The sequence below is a fragment of the Neomonachus schauinslandi genome, chromosome 11 (assembly GCF_002201575.2).
Source record: "Neomonachus schauinslandi chromosome 11, ASM220157v2, whole genome shotgun sequence".
Lineage (NCBI taxonomy): Eukaryota > Metazoa > Chordata > Mammalia > Carnivora > Phocidae > Neomonachus > Neomonachus schauinslandi.
The window spans coordinates 110,968,379-110,981,538 of NC_058413.1; the positions used below are offsets into that span (position 1 = coordinate 110,968,379).

At 45.0% G+C, this 13,160-nt stretch overlaps 1 protein-coding gene across 1 annotated transcript in view; it reads left to right on the forward strand.

Annotated features, from left to right (window-relative positions):
- Positions 1-13,160, forward strand: part of TRPC6 (transient receptor potential cation channel subfamily C member 6) — a 116,213-nt gene that overhangs the window by 62,520 nt on the left and 40,533 nt on the right. The window lies entirely within an intron of this gene.

Consider the following 13,160-nt stretch of genomic DNA (forward strand, 5'->3'; position numbering starts at 1 on the left):
GAGGGGCCTGTTGCCGTGGTTTCCAAAAGTCTTTGCCAGAGGCGGAATTGCCCCGCCCTTGCCCCCTTCCGGGCTAAGTAAAGCCCTGCTCGGGTTTGCTCTCCAGAGCTTTTGTTACCTGCAAGCTTTCTGTACAGCTTTGGAGGCGGAGAGTGAAAATGGCGGCCTCCCAATCTCTGCCTCGGAGGAGCCGAGAACTCGGGGCCGCTTCTCAGTGAGCCCCCAGAGAAAAGCCGTCAGTCACTCCCGTCTCCCCGGTCTCTGGCCGCACTCCGTGCTCACCCGGCCTGTGACCGTGCGTTTCTGTCTCTGGCACTGGACCCCGTGTGGAGTCTCCAAACCCAGCAGATCCCTGCGGTGCACTCCCGCACCTCTCCCCCAGGGGGAAGAAGGGGAGTTTCCCCGGATCTGCCATTTGTTGGGTCCCTGCTGGAGGAGCAGGGACCCGACTGTGCTGCGGATCACAGTTTATGGCAACCCCGAGCTGAGAGCCCACGCCTGGGCTCCGTCTCTGCAGCTGGCTTCCCCTCTCCGATACCTGGGAGCTCTGCCGCACTCAGGCACCCCCGGTCCTTCTGTGACCCCAAGGGTCCTGAGACCGTACTGTCCCACGAGGGTTCCACCCCCTGCTTAGCCACCAGAGTGACGTCCCTCAGCGGAGCAGACTTCTAAAAGTTCCGATTTTGTGCTCCGCGGCTCTATCACTTGCCAGAAGCGGCCGCCGGAGGCCCCTCCCCCGCCGTCTCTCCTCCCGAATATCGCCTCGGATTCACTTCTCCGCACGTCCTACCTTCCAGAAAGTGGTCGCTTTTCTGTTCAGAGAGTTGCTGCTCTTCTTTTCTTCGATCTCCTTTTGAGTTAGTAGGTGTTCGGAATGGTTTGATCCCTATCCACCTGAATTCCTGAGAGGAGACGAAATCCAGGTCTCCTACTCCTCCGCCATCTTGCTCCGCCTCTCCAATGGAATTTTTATATGTTAAAGTAGACTTACTGGGAGTTGGCTAGGATTGACTTTTGCCCTCAGCAAAGTATTAACGAGGCAGCTGGGTCCCTAGAGGAAGGTCACTCTGCCTGTTTCAAGGACTTGTCAGTGGGCTGTAGGTAGTAGGAAATTTAGTTTTTCTTCTGCGTTTGTTTTCCTCATCAATGAGAACCTTTAAGAATGTAGCAATCAGGGGCGCCTGGGTGGCTCAGATGGTTGAGCGACTGCCTTCGGCTCAGGTCATGATCCCGGAGTCCTGGGATCGAGTCCCGCATCGGGCTCCCCACTCTGCGGGGAGTCTGCTTCTCCCTCTACCTCTCTCTCTCATGAATAAATAAATAAAATCTTAAAAAAAAAGAATGTAGCAATCAGCACTTAGTTGATCCTTACCAAAACTAGGCAGGCTCTAGGTCAGCTTTCTGGGCTACAGGTGAACATTTTTAGGCTTCTATCCCTCAATACAGAAATTTGCTAAGAGAGATTTCACGTACTCTCAACTCAAAGGAGGGAATGTGACTATGTGAGTAGATGCGTTAAGTTAATTAACCTGATTGTAGTAATCATTTCAGTGTGTGTGTCAAATCATCATGTCATATACCCTAAACACACTAAATATACACATTCTTTATTAAATAATAAAATAAAGAAATTCTTATCAGGCAAACATGCCATTAAAATTCTGGATCTCCTATTTTAAAAAAACCAAACAACACTGTAGGAAATTCTACCACCTACCCATAGATAACCACTGCTGTCAAATTTTATTGTATTTTATAAGGATTGTATATATACATACATACATATATATACATATATATTTATAGCACTGTGTACACACAGATCATACCACATACCACATAGGGGCTGTTTTTAAAGTGGGAAGGTAAGTAACTGTGCCTCGTTGTCAGTAACCCGTTGGCTGGTTAGGGCCTGTGTATATTCTGAGGTGGGTCATCAGATGCGTTCAGCCTGGCAGTCGCCATGGGCCTCTCTCCTTTCCATCACTCAAGCCTGTCTGCCCAAAGGTGGCCGCTACAAGAAGTATGCATGAGAGGCTGCTTTTAGAAGGAGGAATGCTAATGAATCATTTGGAGGAAGGCAACAGGCTAGCAGTAAGTAATCTCTGTTGACTTTGGCAAGCACAAAGCCCTTCTGCTGGGAGAGATCCCTCCCAAATTAACAGCCATTATAATTTTAAAATGACAAAGGAACACAGGGAGAAATAAGAGAGGAAAGAACATTTTCCTCAAATGACATGGAAGGGTTAGAAAATTTCACATAGAATCTCTCTATCCATTCTTAATCTTTTGGTGCAACATTAGAAAAATTTTAAATGACTTTCTTTTCTACCCACATGCACATGCCTTAAATGATCATTGCCAAGTGCAGCAGAGTATTTGAGTTGTGATTAGATGTATTTTTTTATCTCAAATGTAGAACCACTGAAATGGTTTAGTCTGTCTCTCCTAGAATGCATTAGTTCTGGTATGACTGATTTAAAATGTTTCATGAGAGGGGCGCCTGGGTGGCTCCGGCATTAAGCGTCTGCCTTCGGCTCGGGTCATGGTCCCAGGGTCCTGGGATCGAGCCCCGCATCGGGCTCCCTGCTCAGCGGGAAGCCTGCTTCTCCCTCTCCCACTCCCCCTGCTCGTGTTCCCTCTCTCGCTGTGTCTCTCTCTGTCAAATAAATAAAATCTTTAAAAAAAAATCCTCTAAAAAAAAAAACCAACAATCTGGGGTGCCTGGGTGGCTCCAGTCATTAAGCGTCTGCCTTCAGCTCAGGTCCTGATCCCAGCGTCCTGGGATCGAGCCCCACATCGGGCTCCCTGCTCGGCGGGAAGCCTGCTTCTCTCTCTCCCACTCACCCTGCTTGTGCGCTCTCTCTCTGTCTCTGTCTCTCTCTCTGTCAAATAAATAAAATATTAAAAAAAAATAATAATAACATTCAAAAGTACTCTTCCCCAAAAGCCTCACGTTAACTATGAAGAAAAAAGCTAGGTGGGGCGCCTGGGTGGCTCAGTCGTTAAGCGTCTGCCTTCGGCTCAGGTCACGATCTCATGGTCCTGGGATCGAGCCCCGCATCGGGCTCCCTGCTCAGTGGGAGGCCTGCTTCTCCCTCTCCCGCTCCCCCTGCTTGTGTTCCCTCTCTCGCTGTGTCTCTCTCTGTGAAATAAATAAATAAAATCTTTAAAAAAAAAAAAGTCCTCTAAAAAAAAAACCCAACAATCTGGGGTGCCTGGGTGGCTCCAGTCATTAAGCGTCTGCCTTCAGCTCAGGTCATGATCCCAGGGTCCTGGGATCGAGTCCCGCATCGGGCTCCCTGCTCAGCGGGCAGCCTGCTTCTCCCTCTCCCACTCCCCCTGCTTGTGTTCCCTCTCTCGCTATGTCTCTCTCTGTCAAATTAAAAAAAAAAAAATCTTAAAAATAAATAAATAAATAAATAAAATGTTGAATGAGAAAGAAGAACAGAAAATTCCAGGCAGTGGGAGATAGTGGCAAATGTCCAGCCTCCAGTCTTCTGTGTATCCTCGAGACAAGACAGAAGAAGAAAGGGCAAATAAAACACACAGAAACCATGTCTGTGGCATAACCTGCAGACACTGTTGGGCAGGAGGACCTTTCTCTGTCCTGTGGTCCTTCTGACCAGACGTACCATCAAATTGACAGGAGACAGATTAACAGGAGAAAAATCACACCTAATAGACCTGTGAACAGGGAGGCCACAGGGACATGGAATTCCAAAGACAATGAGGCAACTTGAAGCTTCAGTGAGCTCAGGAGAGGGGTCGGGTTGGAGGACACACAGGGGAGGAAGCCCATTAGCAGGAAGGTGAGAGGAGATGTTTGGAACAACCAGGTTGCGCTGTGATGCAGATGAGTTTCTTAGGTGGAGCAGACTCTCTGTGAATAGCTCTCTTCCTGGTACCAAAAGGCAGTTGAGGGGGAGTTAAAGAGCTTTTCCTGAATCTGCTGGGTTTGGATTGCTTTTACTCTAAATCGTGTGCCTGCAAAGGTGGCCCATCTTGGGGCAGCCTGCCCATGACCCTTACAACAGGGGTGACCAGAGTTGAAAATAACCGCAAGAAGGAAAAGGAAAACCTACTAGATCCTAAGGCAAGATCACGCATCCTCCTGCCCCGCTCCCCTCCATCCTGGCCTGTGAACACAAGGACAAGCAAGGACAGAGCGAGAAAAACTGCGGGAAAGGATGGAGAAGAAAAACTTTAGAAGAAAACTGGTGAATAAACTGGGGTTGATCTAAAACTACAGCCAGAAGGGGCTAAGCTGACCCTCCGTCTGAAAAATACTAAAAAAAAAAATCTGTCCAGTAGGTCAGAGTGCAGACTGCAGAGAAAGGACTTAGAAGGATGCATGGTTGAAAAGAGTATTCTTCAAAGGACGCACGTTCGAGGGAGAAAGGCAAAAATGAAGTGAGAAGTGCCTTTTGGCTACCGGGTAGTGAAAGAGAAAAGAAGCAAGAGGGTTCTGTCTTGGAATACGGCAGGTAACCAAAACCACAACCCCATCTGCTGCCACCTGAGCAGCCAACAATCCACGACAGTCTGAGCTCTGCAGCACTCCCGGAAGACAGTGCTACTGGACCAGAAATTTTGCACAGTAATAATAATTTTTTTTAATTATTTAATAATAATTTAAAATAGGAACAGAAAAAAGTTCCAGTTGTCCTGCATCCTCACTGGAGCATGGTACAATTATTCTTGTTAGTTTTGGCCATTCTAATAGGCATGCAGTATATCTTATGGAGGTCATCATTTGCATCTCTTTCTTGGCTAATAATATGGAGCATTTTCCTCTGCTTATTTGTCATCCATATTTATGTTTTGGTGAAGTGTCTGTCAAAGTTTTGCTTATTTTTATTTGGTTCTTTTTGCCTTTTTTTATTAGATTTTTATTATTGAATATTGTATGCTCTTTATATATTCTGGATATAAATCCTTTATCAGATACATGATTTACAAACATTTTCTCCAAACTGTGGTTTTTTTTTTTATTCTTTTAACAGTGTCTTTCAAAAAGTGAAAGTTTTTCATTTTGACAAAGCCCAGTTTACCAATTTTTAAAAATTCATGCGTCATGCAGGGCGCCTGGGTGGCTCAGTTGGTTAAGCATTTGACTCTTGATTTTGACTTTGGTCATGATCTCAGGGTCGGGAGATTGAGCCCCACGTTGGGCTCCTTGCTGAGCTGGAGCTTGCTTAAGATTCTCCCTCTCCCTCTCCCCCTCCTTGCTCGTGTGCTCTCTCTCTCTCTCTCAAATGAAAATTAATAATAAAAATTTTTTAAAATAAATTTACTCTTAAAAAAATAAAATAATAAAAATGTTTTTGCTAATGCAAGCTGTGAAATTTATAGGTATAAGGTATCTATCATATGCTATCATCCTTTTAATGCCTGTAGAGTCCGTAATGATGCCTTTCTCATTCTTGGCATTAGTAATTTGTACTTCCTGTCTTTTGTGTTTCTAATCTGGGAGAGCTTTATAGATTTTACTGATCTCCTCAAAAAACTTTGTGTAATGCTGGCACCGAAGAAACACTCATTTCCTTACAGGCGGTGAATTCAGGCTATCCCTGTGCCTGCTTTTCTTCAGACAGACATTTCCTGGGAACTCACTGTGCAGGCCCCTCTCCAGCATCAAGAATGCACTGGGAAATATATAGGATGCCTTCACAGAACCACCTTCTTGTGAGAGAGACAGATAATACATGACAAAGAGGTAAAGCATAGATGTTATGCAGTAAGATGGGGGCAAAGCAGGAAGTGGAGATTGAAATGTTAAAGATTAGGGCTTTACTTTCAGTCGTCATGAGGGAAGGCCTCAGTGAGCAGGTGTCTTTTTGGTGCAGACTTGAAGGTGTTGGGGATGTGTTCACAGGTATCAGGGGAAGATCTTCCAGGAAGAAGGTAGAGGGGGTGCAAGCGCGCAAGTGTGCTTGGTGCTTCAAGGAGAAGGAAGGAGGCCAGTGTGGCTGGAGCAGAAGGATGGAGTGGGGTGCATCCAGTCCCGGGTCAGAATGTGTGGGCCCTCCTGGGTCATAGTAGAGATGGCTTCTGTTTTGAGACAGGGAGCCATTGTAGGGTTTTAGGATGAGAGGTGACAGAATCTGAACGGTGTTTTAAAAGTACTATTCTGACTGCTATGGTGAGAAGAATTCTGTGGAGGGAACAAAAGCCGGGTGGGAGATGATTGCAGCCATCTAGGTAATATGGCCTTAACCAGAGTGGGAGCAAGAGGTACTCAGACCCTGGGTTCATGTTAAGGTACAGTTGACAGGATTTCCTGTTCAAAGCTTTTGGGGTATCAAAGAGAGAAATAAGTGAAGGATGCCACCAGGATTTTTTTTATTTCCTGAGTAATTAGAAGATGGGAATGCCATTAAATGAGATGGGGAGCAAGATCAAAGAAGCAGGTTTTGGAGAAAACATCATAATGTAGAATTTTTTCGCAAGTTCTCACCTGACTTCAAGTTGTTCAGCTTAGTGTCCATGAAGGTAAGTGTTCCACTATTTAAAATAAAGAATCAAAATTACATTAACCAGAATGGCCCTTAGAGATTGCTTTCAGAGCGAGGGAAGCATTGACAGAGAGGGTAGATGGTGCTTGTCCTGCGGGTGCACGGTTGCTTTGGGCGAGTATACTCATGGTTTGTGTCACTACCCTGGCCCTCAGCTAAGAGCTGAAGAATACAGACCCGACCAAGCTTTTACTGAGGCCAAGTCTGCTTTTCTCTGGCTATAATCTAAATGGGAATGAACTTAACATCAGCCATGGGAATATCTAGGAAATAAAACATTGTTTCTTAAATTTGATATCCTGGGCGCCTGGGTGGCTCAGTTGCTTAAGTGTCTGAATCTTGATCTCAGCTCAGGTCTTGATTTCAGGGTGATGAGGTCAAGCCCCATATCAGGCTCTGCACTTAAAAAAAAATAATTGATTTTCATCCTGAGAAAATCTCTCTTAACAGGACCAGAAACTAATTTCCTTTAAATAACTAATTTATTTTAAGGTAATAGTGTCTTGGGATGAACATGCCTCAATAGTTTAGGGTTAAAAGTGAATCCTCAGTATTGGGCAAGTACCTGGGGCCTTAGTTTCCTCACGTAGAAAGTATTTATATAATTAAAAAATAATTTTTACACATTTCCTCTTCTCAAAAATCTGAAGGCAGGTCCTTGAAAAGTGAGAAGGTTGGAAGAGATCATTTCTAAGTGCTCATCTGTCATTTTAGTCTGGGTTCTACCGTTATTTCCCTGGTGGATAAAGTGGAGGCCATGTAGATACATATCCTGTGCTTCCACATTGACGTGACTACATCCACCCAACGACTCACAGCGTCGATAAGGAATCGCAGAGTGGGATGTGCAGAGGAGAGCTGAACAGTGTGCCAGGCTCTCAATTTTAAACTTAACTAGCGTATCGATATAATGCAGTTCATAAAAATGGTGTGAGTTGCGTTGACAGGGACTGAAGTTCGTTTTTACCCTAAAAGCAGGAGGGTAAGACAAGCATAACTTTTCCCTAGAAAGTGGAGCCTTGCTTGTTTGTGCATGTGATTCCGAAGCCTCTGAAGAGCTAGTCAGCTAGTTTGCTTCGTGTCTTGTCAAACCGGTGGTGTCCGTGGCCCTCCTTTTCACCTTCCTTTAGGGAAGTCCTACAGCTGTCACAGCTCCAGCCACCTTGAAAATCCCGTTTTAAGTCCAGGCTCACTGACTGGCCCCGAACGGCTGAGTAGAGGTGCAGGTGGAAGGAGACGCGTCCCATTCTTGGCTCAGTGTAAGTGGTGGCTTCTAGCTACGGTGGTCCCTCACACTATGTAGCTTGCAGTGTAATTCAGTGTTCTGTTTTTGTGAAATTGGTTTTTAAAAATACAGGTAAGAAAGGAGATGAGGCACAAGACCTTGGCTAACAACCTTGCTCCTGAAAGCATTGTTGTGGAAGAGTAGAAGAAAGGGTGAGACCCCTCTTCCCTCTAAGGGGATTTCCTTAACCTCGATCTCTGTGACAGGGTCCAGAGCAGCAGCTCCAGGGAGCCCATGCTTCCCAGGACTCACTCTGGGTCAATGCTGACCAGCCCGCAGGGGCCCTAGAAGCTCTCCAAGTGGGGGTACGCGGTGAGGCACACATCCCTCTGCCCGTCTTACTATAGGAGCTCTCCTCCAACGGTGCTGGTCCTTCCCTTTTCTTCTTCGGGTGGGTTTGTGCTAAATATCTACTTTTCCCAAACTAATGTCTGTCGTTTAGGGCATGCAAAGATGGAAAAGCTATAAAAATAAAGTGTTGTAGCAGCTGCTTGCCGAAGCATAGAGGCAAGTAATAATTCAGAATGAGCACACAGAGCTTTTCCGGGGGAATCAGTGACAAATTCTTAGGTGGGGGGATGGGGGGAAGTTTAAATGGTGTTATTTTTATTATTAAAATTATAGCTCTATGTTTCACAAAATAAGAATAAGATTTAAAAAATGAAATACGATGTCTGTGAACCCAGGTAGACATCCTGCTTTACCACTTACTGTTTAGTATAAATTTAAGAGTTTTCTGTGTGTTATAACTAGCTCTAGGTCTTGTAGAGGACTCCATTCTTTTTAAGAGTATTCCATCTTAGCTGTTTTCAGCTGTATTAAAACAGAATAACAACACTTTATACATAAAGCCAACTTCACCAACTATAGTGAAAAGTAGACAAAATAACATTGATCAAGTGACTGGAATGTAGTAAACCTTTAGTAAATGTCGGTTCTCATCCTCACAGTTCTATTGAAATTAATATAATACCCATGTTCATAAGAGTTTATTGGATAGTTTTACATTTAAAACTAAAACACGAGGGGTAAGTATATAATGAGCTTACAAGTAACTCAACACAATTAGTGTGCTAAAAACCAAACTCTACCAAATTGGCCTGTTTGATTTTACTGAAGGTGGGTAAGTATATTTCAGTTTACCGTAAGTAGAAATTACTTGAAAATACTGTACAATAATAACAAAACTATGTATTGTGCATTTACAATTATCAAGTAGTAAATGGCTTGCGCTCTCCTTACGTCAGTGAGAACAGTGAGTATTGCATACATTTATTAGAAGATTAAGACTTGTAGAGCAGGTAGGTTTATGCCAGGGCTATAAATAACATTTTCCACAACATTGTAACCCTCCCACCAATCCTGTGAAATGGGATCATTATCATTCTTATTTTGGAGGAAGCTGGAGCCAGCACATGGCCAGAATAGAGCCTGAATCTGTGTCTCGTTACTCTGGCATCTGTGATTTTAACTGCTGTGAATCTGGGGTACTTGATGAAAATTTATGAATTTGGTCACAGGATGAGGAAAAAAATTGTGTAGCTTAAAAATGTGTGACATTATGATGGTAAGAATGGTATGATGGACATAGCATTAGAATACGGATTAGTTTTGAAGGTCATTGGGCAACATTTACAACTTAGGATATTCTCTAACACTTACTTGCTGTGCCAAAGTCACCTGCCCCTGTAGGTTATTGGAAGATCTTGGTTGTATCAAGTGAGTGTGTAAAAATTGGTTGATTTAGTCTTATGAGCATCCTCTTTTCAGGTATTAAATTCCTTTATTCCCACAGATCCATGATCTGAAAACGGGTGTGTTATTGATTCAATTACTTGTTTCTGTCAGGAGAAACCTTAAATGAATAGGCTGGCATTTTATAGGAAGTGAAGCAGATACGGTTACATCCACAGAGCGGTCTGTGCGCCTTCCGCTCGGCTGGCTGAATGAAGCAGGAGACTTGTGAACAGTCACTTACTTCATAAATAAAGGCATAGACAAGTACTGGGGGCAGAGGTACTTTGTGTTGGTTATTGATGAGTGACATTCTAAGGGTATAGTAAAAGTAGGTTCTTAATAGGGAATAACATCATTTGAGCAACTAAAAAATGTGAAAAAACACGATGCTCTCCACTCACTTTTCTTTTCCTACTTCTTTTCCATTATTCACTCATTTGCAGATTCATAAGGCATTTTGGCACTGTAATATGAAGGTGAGTCCAGGTTTTAGGAGTACACGTCCATGCCATCAGGGAATGATGAGGGAAGCCGAAAACAGGAGAACAGGGCTAGTGAGGCTGGAGCACAGAGTACGCCGAAGATTAAAAATATACTAAGGCAATAAAAATGCCTTTCTAGCCCGTTGGTGTACAGAGAAAGAAAAGTCAGTCTGTTTCGGGCCCACAGTAGAGATTGTAAGAGGTCATCTTGTTTATTCAGAACTCCTTCAGACCGGGAAAGCAATCAACCATAACGATTGAGGACATTGAAAGTCCGTCATAGATGATAATCCATTACCTACAACCTAAGTTCACAAATCACGAATTGCACAGTAACCCTGCAAGATCTTACCTGGTCCACGCCCTCACCCACCCACATTGCAGCCACGGAATCTGCGGCTTGGAGAGACGAACCTGGAGCAAGGGGCAGAGTCAGGGATCCCGATAACGCCAGTCCTTCTTCAACGCTGTGTTCTTCCAGTATCTCGAAGGCTTCCCAGAGTTGCCTCAAGTCCAGATCCCCAAGAACTCTGTCCTCAGCAACCCTGAATTTGTCCTTAATTTTTCTAAACTTGGGACTGTAAATGATGCAAGCTCCAAACCCCTCAGAACAGAACTCCTTGAGCTGGAGACCAAACCCTTGGGTTCTGAAGCTTGAATCTTCTAAATTGGAATCCTTAGCTCCTGAGGGGTTACCTAAATGTTCACCTTCCTCCCTGAGGTATAAGTCCTAAGTGCTGAACTGAGAACCACAATGGAACCCACAGCCCAGCTTCGAATCCTGAGCCTCTCCCCCTTCAGTTCAGCTGAGCCAGGAGTCAGAAAGTCCTTGGGGGATGGAACCCCGGTGCCTTCCAGCTGTAATGGACATCTTGCCCTTTCCTCTGGACTCCTGGCATAGACAAGTACGGTTCTGTCTGCCCCAACAGCTTCTTGCCCTCCTCCCTCCCCTCTGCTGACTTCTCCCTGACGCACAGACTGAGTTGAGAACTACTTGTTGTTAAGTTATAGAGTACACAGTACCCTTCCTTTAATAATAGTCATTTTCCTGTAGTGTTTTGTTGACTGCGCTCTTTTCTGTGCTACCTTGAGTGTCTGTCCCTGCCATCTCTCATGTCACGTGTCCCATGTGCCTAGCACAGTGTCTGGTACTGTAACGATTTGAGCTGATGAATGAATGAATGAATGAATGAACTGTTGGATCGTGATGGTGCATGTGAGGTCTGAGGGCTGTGTCTAAAATCATCCCCCATCAGCAAGGAAAGGCATTCCATAAGTGTGGATTCTGAACGAGGTGACCGTGGGCTGTGTCGTCCAGTCATCTTTCCCTCTGTGTGTTCGCTGCCGCGTGCGTGCCAGGCTTGGGTCACCTGGCCCCTGTGGGAGAGGCTGGGAGCGTGTCCATGCCGCTTACTGAAGCCTGTGTCTTTGCTCTGCCAGCTCCACTGGTCAGCAGCTTCAATGTGTGCTGGACACACAGTTCCAACAATTCCAAGTGCTTCTGTGACATCACATTACTTCCCTTCTCATGCTCAGCATCAGAGTGACTCGTGCTGAGCCTCATGTGAGGACTGACTTAAATGCAGGTGGACGAACCTTAGTCACAGGCTCATTTTTAAAGATAACTGCCTGGAGTTCAATGTGAGTGTTTTTCCTGACAGCGTATAGAAGGGAAGATAAGCTCAGAGAGATGAGAGCTGATGCATCTGTGATTCATAATAAAAATCTACACTTGCCATCTCTGTGCACACATTTTCAGCAGCAGTTTCTGAGGGCTAAAATCATGGCGAGGTCAGGGTCTCTCTCAGAGCGTGCGCTGGGTGATGTGGGCTTGGCCCTCCAGGTACGCTCTCCACCGCGCCCACCGTCCTCAGCCTGTGGGGGCTGGGCATCAACACAGACTGTGGGAGGCATCCATGGGCTCCTTTGTCCCCGGGCTGAGTTGGGAGCAGCCCATGGGAGGCCCCTGTGGGATAACAGAGGGCTGGAGACTGAGGTCAAGGGACCAGTTCCCCAGCTCTCTCCTTGAGGGTTGGTTGTTGCCCTTACCGAAGATCAGAAACTCTGTGACGGGCCCTCACCTTACAGTTACCTGTCTAATTTACAGTGACCGTTCATCCTTATGCTCCTTCTGGACTAAGCCAGCACTGTCCTGGACCAGGGTAAAGCATGGCGCCATGTTGGATTTCCATAATTCCTGCCCACACATTCCTAGGGTCTCCCCATTCAGCTCCTCAGATTCCCCCAATTTAAGTATGCTGTTTTTTTCCTGCCTGGAATCTGTCTTACACAGTGGTTACTTGAGGAATGTGAGAACAGGTTTTTGTGGGGTGCCTGGGTGGCTCAGTCATTAGGCTTCTGCTTTCGGCTCAGGTCATGATCCCAGGGTCCTGGGATCGAGTCCCGCACTGGGCTCCCTGCTTGACGGGGAGTCTGCGTGTCCCTCTCCCTCTGCCTCTCTCCCAGCTTGGGCTCTCTCTCTCTCAAATAAATAAATAAAATCTTAAAAAAAAAAAAAGAATAGGTTTGTGTATATGCAGCCCTTTGACAGTTTCTGTTAATAGAAGCAAACCATTTAAACCTCTTTTTTTGATGAGGTAATTGGGATATATTTTGCTTGTATTACACATAAACTTTTTAGTATTCTTGAGAGTACTCTATTAAAATGGATCAAAATAGATGCATGTGCCCAGAGAGCTACTGAAGAACATTTCAAAATAACCCACAAACTGGAGGCTCACAAGAAACTGACATTTCAGACTTAGTTATTTTATAAAGAATCTGTAACTGTTTCATTATTTACTCCTGTTTTCATCCTCTCACAGGGTCAGGTTTCTAATTTATAAAAGCAAAATATCAATTGGTGATAAAAATAAAAAATATGTAACATACACGAGACATGCTGGCTCCCAACGAAAGTGACAAACAGTTCGGGCATCAGCTGTCACTCGTCGGACTTGGCAGCAGTGTGACTCGTGTCACATTCGTGTGATTCGTGTGACTCGTGACACATTTGTGTGATTCGAGTGACTCGTGTGACACATTCGTGTGATTCGTGTGACACATTCGTGTGACACATTCGTGTGACTTGTGTGACATTTGTGTGATTCGTGTAACACATTCGTGTGATTCGTGTGA